The following is a 6,445-nucleotide window of genomic DNA, read 5'->3' as shown; positions in this document are numbered from 1 at the left end:
TTTATAGTTCTCTGATCTCATAGTTCATAGTTCATAGCCTCGTGGTAGAGCTACTCACTTTTACTCATCCTTTGATTTGATCCCATCTGATGCCAACATTTTTGCCATACTCTTGGATTGGTTGCCACATCAGAGAGCCAATCTTGAGTTATGCCACTTTTATACACATGTTTGCAAGGAGTACCATTAGAATGATCCCATGCTAGGTAAGCCATCTCATACACTTTAGACCACTAAATAGGTTCATCAACTCCCTTATATCCTTGTCTACTTGTTTATCGTACCTTTGGTTGGCCTCTTTCTAGTTAATGACTAGCCTTGTTACCAACTATGAACCTTTGATCTTTGTTAGGCAAAGGGAATAGATCCTCTCTCTAGTTAGGTCATACCATTGCCTTGTTCCTTTGGGTGTAATTTTGCAATAAAGAATGATTAGTTCTATTGAATACTCCATGGAGTCATGCATTTTGCAAAGCTATTTGATCAATAGAGATTCTGCCTTAATTTGCAATTTAGGAAAATCAGCCTTGTCCTCCAATTAAGCCCTTCTAAGAGGATCACATGCATCTTATGCTGTTCTTGGGATCAGACCAAAAGAATGATTTGAACACTATCCATTTTGAGCCAAAGGGCTTTTTAGAATGCCTAGGTCGTTTTTTGTCTTGCAAAAGTGGATATAGCCTTGATTGCAGTATCCTATCTTGTTCTACTTTTTATCTTGCAAACGTGGATATAGCCTTGATTACAGTATCCTATCTTGTTCTACTTTTAGAAACCTTCTTGTGCCCTATGCCTCTATGACATCCTTGCATAATTCTTCCAGTAGTAAATTGGGGAGCAAGATTGAAGGGTATCTTTTTCTATATAGGCTACTTGCTAAAGAGCTCGAGCGGTTATGAGATGGCAATGTGAGCATTCACCTCTCCATGTAGGGGAACTAGCCATCAGATGAGATATGCACTCTTTCTTGCTTGAAAATACATTACTTGTCCATCTTTGCATCACAATTTCTTGCGTTGTTTTTTTAGCATCCACATGTATAGAGCTTAGTACCAATTTATACCATGCATCCTCTTTCATAATTGACATCTCTTTACAAGGATGGCTTTTGTCCATAGGATTCGTCCATGTTAAAATCCTTGACCATAATTAACATTGTTGAATCATCCCTCTCTAATGGTACCTTATGGTCAGAACCAGGGAACTTCTTAGAATCCTATACAGGTCACGACATAGTCTTTTATACAGAGACACATCAGAGTCTAGAGCGCTCACTACCAATAGTTAGCGGGTATACATGGGAGTCTGCCTACAGAGATGAGATGAGGGATACTGGAGGGGTTCGAGGGTCAGGAGGAGTCACAGTCCTTTACAAATCCACACTTTTAGAGGCCATCTCAGTGGAGCAAAGAGATGCACATTCTAGGTTTCTTTGGATCCGGATTCGGCACATGGACAGCCGGGATTTGTTTATTGCAGTTTGCTACTTCCCCCCTGAGACCTTCCACTTTGCCAGAGATATTCGAGGTGAGGATGAGACATCTCTATTTGCTACTCTTTATCAGTCCATTGTTGACTTCTCTAGCCGCGGAGAAGTCCTAGTTGGGGACTTTAACGCGAGGACATGCACTCATTAGGCACCACTCCTTGACTTTAGGGATGATTTCACTCTACTGTCAGACATTGACCTTGAGGAGGTCGGTATGCTACGGTTTCGGTTGATAAACGAGGACTGTTCACATCTTATGGTAGGCCCTATTAGACCTTGGCATGATGCATGATCATTATTTATAATGGTCTTGACAGATGGCCCCCCTTAGGTGGTTTCACGTGCTTTCCACATGGGGGAGGCTCCAATGTTGTTGACTACATCATGGGATCCCCTGCCTTCACATCTTGCATCACTAACTTTATCGTAGCACCTCTTCCTCTAGGGGCTGATCATACCTATCTTTTCTTTAGCATTTTCACTCCCTGTCGCGCAACACTTTCCACCCCACTGAGTTCTTACTCCACCTACCATGATATACGCTTTGATCACGATCACTCATCTACTTACTTTGGCCGTTTGTACATACTACTTGCCTACATTGACTTCATACCCGTATTAGAGGATCGTGTGGCCCTAGTCACCCGCTCATTACACGAGGCTGCTCTTCACGCTTTTCCCTACACTACCCGCTCCACCATCCCCTGGGACCGTACCCTGTAATAGCTGGTACAATGATAGTGTAAGGCTTTATGCCATCAGCTCAGATTCGAAACCAAAAACAATCTTTTGAGCAAACCAGAGACACAACACGAGTACTGTCGACTGGTACACAGAAAGAAACTAGACTTTGTCCATCGAAGTGAGGAGCTACTAAACATTCTGTTCAGTAATAACTCTAAGGACTTTTGGAGGAGATTTCTAGAGGGACGGTCCCCCTCACCACTCATTGACACTCAAGTGTGGTTTGATTATGCATGCACACTCTATGATATTCCAAAAAGTTAGTCCCTAACCTCACATATGCCATGCTCCACATCCTACACCCTCTTCAGTAGGGGGGGGGTAAAGGATGCTGTAATGAAACTTCATAATGGTCGAGTGAAGGATCATGAGGGACTGAGTTCATTGCATATGGGATTAACCTCCTAGCCCCGATCTTAGCAAAGCTATTTAATAAAACTGTTTGTTTGGGGTTTCCATGTACCTGGACCATTAACACTATCTCACCCCATTCACAAGGCAAGGGTTCCCATGAGCCCGGAGAACTACATGACCATTATGATTGGACATGTCATGTCCAAGATTTATGCATCAGTACTTGATTTCGAGGTCAGCAGATTTGCGGAGTGTTGAGGACTTAGAGCAGTAGGACAGGCCGGATTCCGGCGTGATCTGGGACAATGGATCACATTCTCATTCTCAAGTGTATCATCGAGGAGGCGAGGGCACAGAAGCAGAGGGTTTATTGTTGCTTTGTGGATTTCCACAAGGCATTTGACATGGTTTCGAGAGCCCGCCTTATATGGCGCCTACAGCATTTGGGTTACGACCAGGAGATCATTTGGGTTGTCATGGCACTTTATGAGAGTTTCAAGCAGAGTCTGGCAGGATCTGGGTGGACAGGCGAGATCATGAGCACTATTGGGTCAAACAAGGGTGTCCATTATCACCTACCTTGTTTGGCCTCTACATTGACGAGCTTGAGACAGTGATGCAAACATAGGGGGGGTAGGTTGCTCTCGTGCAGGCACACTAATCCGGATATTGCTTTACGCAGATGACGTGGCTCTCTTGTCTTCCTCAGTAGAGGGGCTCCAGAGACACCTTGACGCACTACAGTCCTTCTGTGAGTCTCATGATTTGAAGGTCAACCTAAGTAAAACCAAGGTTATGATGTTTAATACATCTCGAGCTGTCATGCGCCAGGAGCAGCTCACATTTGATGGGTCCCCTATTGAGGTAGTTTCATCATACACTTATCTTGGGGTCATCTTTTTCGGACCCATCTTCACTATGAGACCCGCGATGTAGGCACGCTTGAGCAGAGGATATGCTTCATTGGCTAGACTAGAGAGGCAATGATTCCGCTCTCACTTTCAGGATCCACGGACCAAAGCGTTGCTTTTTAACTCCTTGGTCCGTCTAGCGGGGAGGTATGGCAGTCCTGTTGAGATATCGAGCTCCACTTGTGATATGCCAGGATGACCGTTGTGCATTTATGTCACCGACTTGTTAGCTGCAGATGCGGTTGGTACACCGCCCACGAATAATAGCTGGATGACAGCTATCCTTATCTACTCTAGTTTGTGGCTCAGTTAGTATGCCACCTTAGTTAGTTGAGTTTGGTTTGAGACCCACATATAGGGTTCTTCTATTTCTTTGTACTAGAGTTCTTTTGGCTTTCACAACTAAGAAGAGGAAAACTGTTTTCAGCCTCCACCTGTGTGTGTATTCCCCCATTGTGTATGTGAGAAAGCCGCAAGTGAGACTCCTTCCCTCTCTCCCACTATCTTCACATGGTATCAGAGCCTTGTTCGTGGTAAGGAGCTTAAGAAAGCAAACCAAGTTTGCGGTGTCCTGGTAAGAGGACCAGTGTTGCTTTCCTTTTTCGAGTTTGGGAGCAAATCTCTACAGGTAGCACAGCCAGAAGTGCAAGAGTGCACTGTCTCAGATTGAGACGCCCTTCGCAGTGTGGCCAGAGGGCAGTATATGCTGATTCGAGGCCGTTTCGGGGCCGGTTTTGAAGGCGAAAGTTCGCGGCCGTTTTGGGGCCCATTTTGAAGGCGGAAGTTCTTCGCAGGCACTCAGAAAAAGGCCCTGTTTTTGCTGTGCGACCATTGCTCTACTGGTCGGTGAAAAGTTGCCACAAAAATTGCATCGTATGCCTGTGTGCAGAGATATTGAGAGTTGCAGAATCATGCATGTTGCCTATTGATGCAAAATCGTCACTAGGAAGTGACTGTGTGGTCAAATACCACTTTCGTCAGTTTTGCAGATCTGCCCGTGTGAGGCAAAAGCTGTGTTTTTTTGTAGTGACAGAATATTTTGCAGTGTTTTGTAATGGCGTCTGATTCTCTTTCACAGATTGTCACTGAAAAGCTTGACAAGAACAACTTCCAGGCATGGAAGTTTAGAATGACGAATTTCCTTATGGGAAAAGGCTATTGGGAGTTCATTACAGGAAATGAAGAAGAACCAGTTCTTCCTAATGTTCCCAATCAACAGGAAATGCAGGCATTTAAAGGATGGCATGAGAGCGAGAAAAGTTATGTACTGGCTGTCTATCAGTATTTCAGATTCTATGATTGTGCATATTCAGGATGCAAGTACGCCAAAGGAGGCATGGGATACTTTGGCAAAAATGTACAGCACAAATATGCAAGCCAGGAAAATGCAGCTCAAACAGGAGTTGCACAATGTGCAGAGAAAATTTGAGCATCAATGACTACCACATGAAGGTGAAGAAAATTGCAGATGCACTTGCTTCCATTGGGTCGCTAGTGGAAGATGATGACCTAGTTTCTATGACCTTGAATGGTCTAGGAAAGGATTATGCACAGTTCCGGACATCCATTGCCGTCCGTGAAAAATTTCCCGACTTTGAAGAGTTGTTTGCTCTTCTAATTTCTGAAGAGCAGAGAAATGGGGGTGCATCTTCTTCAGGAGGAACTTCAAAAGAAACTGTCTTCTACTCAAGCGCTAGAAGAGGTAGAGGCAGAGGTAGAGGAGGCCGATCTGCAGGCCGTGGTAGAAATCAGAATATGCAACAAACTCAAGGAAACCAGTCCTATGGAGGAGGACGTGGTAACTCTAGAGGTAGGGGGAGCCAAAGAGGCCGTGGTGGATGGCAGAGAGGCCAAAATGCAAACAACAATGTTGAATGCTACTACTGTGGTAAAATGGGTCATATGGCTAAGGACTGCTACAAAAAGCAGAATGACATTATGAATGGAAAATTGTAGCAAGGCAATTATGCATCTTCCAGTAGACAAGGTGATGACAGAAATGAGCATCTATTTATGGTGCAGCACATGACCAATTCTGTGACAAGTGCAGAAGAATAGAATGATGTGTGGTATGTTGACTCAGGTGCGTCAAACCACATGACAGGTCATGCAGAGTGGATGCAGGATGCAAGGAAAATGGAAAAACCAGGATTTGTGGAGACTAGTGATGATACTACATATCCTATTGTGCAGATTGGTAAAATTCCTTTGTCTATGCAGGATGGGAAAAAGAAATACCTGTCTGATGTATTTCATGTCTCGAACATCACCAAGAACCTGGTTTCTGTTGGTCAAATGGTTGAGCAGGGCTTGCAGGTCAGATTTAATCCTCATGGATGCTTTGTTGAGGATATGAAAAATAACGGTCGCTTGATAGCAAAAGGAAAGAAGAAAGGTAGGATGTTTACGTTGGATGCAGACATGTCTGAATTGAGTGCAACAATGTTTGCACATGGGACCGGTGTAGTTGCAGATATTGATATCTGGCATAAATGCATTGGTCATGTTAATATACGACGACTTAAATCAATGCAAGCCCAAAATATTGTTGCAGGATTGCCTAAATTCAAGGTTGCAAAAATGCATAAGGTTTGTGAAGCCTGTCAATTTGGAAAACAGGCAAGGAAACCATTTCCTAGGCATGTTCAAGAGAGTAAATAGCCATTGGAATTAATCCACTCTGATGTGTGGACTACTAAAGCTGCATCTATTGGAGGCTGTCACTATTTTGTCACTTTTATTGATGACTTCAGCAGAAAAGTTTGGGTGTATTTTTTGAAAAAGAAAAGTGAAGTGTTTGGGCACTTCAAAGCTTTTAAAGCTATGGTTGAAAAAGAAACAGGCCTGCAAATAAAATGCCTAAGGTCAGATGGAGGGGGAGAGTACCTCTCAAATGAGTTTGCAAGGTTCCTGCAGGAGCATGACATAAAGCAGCAATATTCATGCA

Source organism: Dipteris shenzhenensis, chromosome 23, assembly GCF_047967505.1.
Source record: "Dipteris shenzhenensis isolate YYH24624 ecotype China chromosome 23, Dip_SZ_1.0, whole genome shotgun sequence".
NCBI classification, from domain to species: Eukaryota; Viridiplantae; Streptophyta; class Polypodiopsida; order Gleicheniales; family Dipteridaceae; genus Dipteris; species Dipteris shenzhenensis.
The sequence above is the reverse complement of the archived record's forward strand: the minus strand, read 5'-3'. Positions refer to the sequence as shown.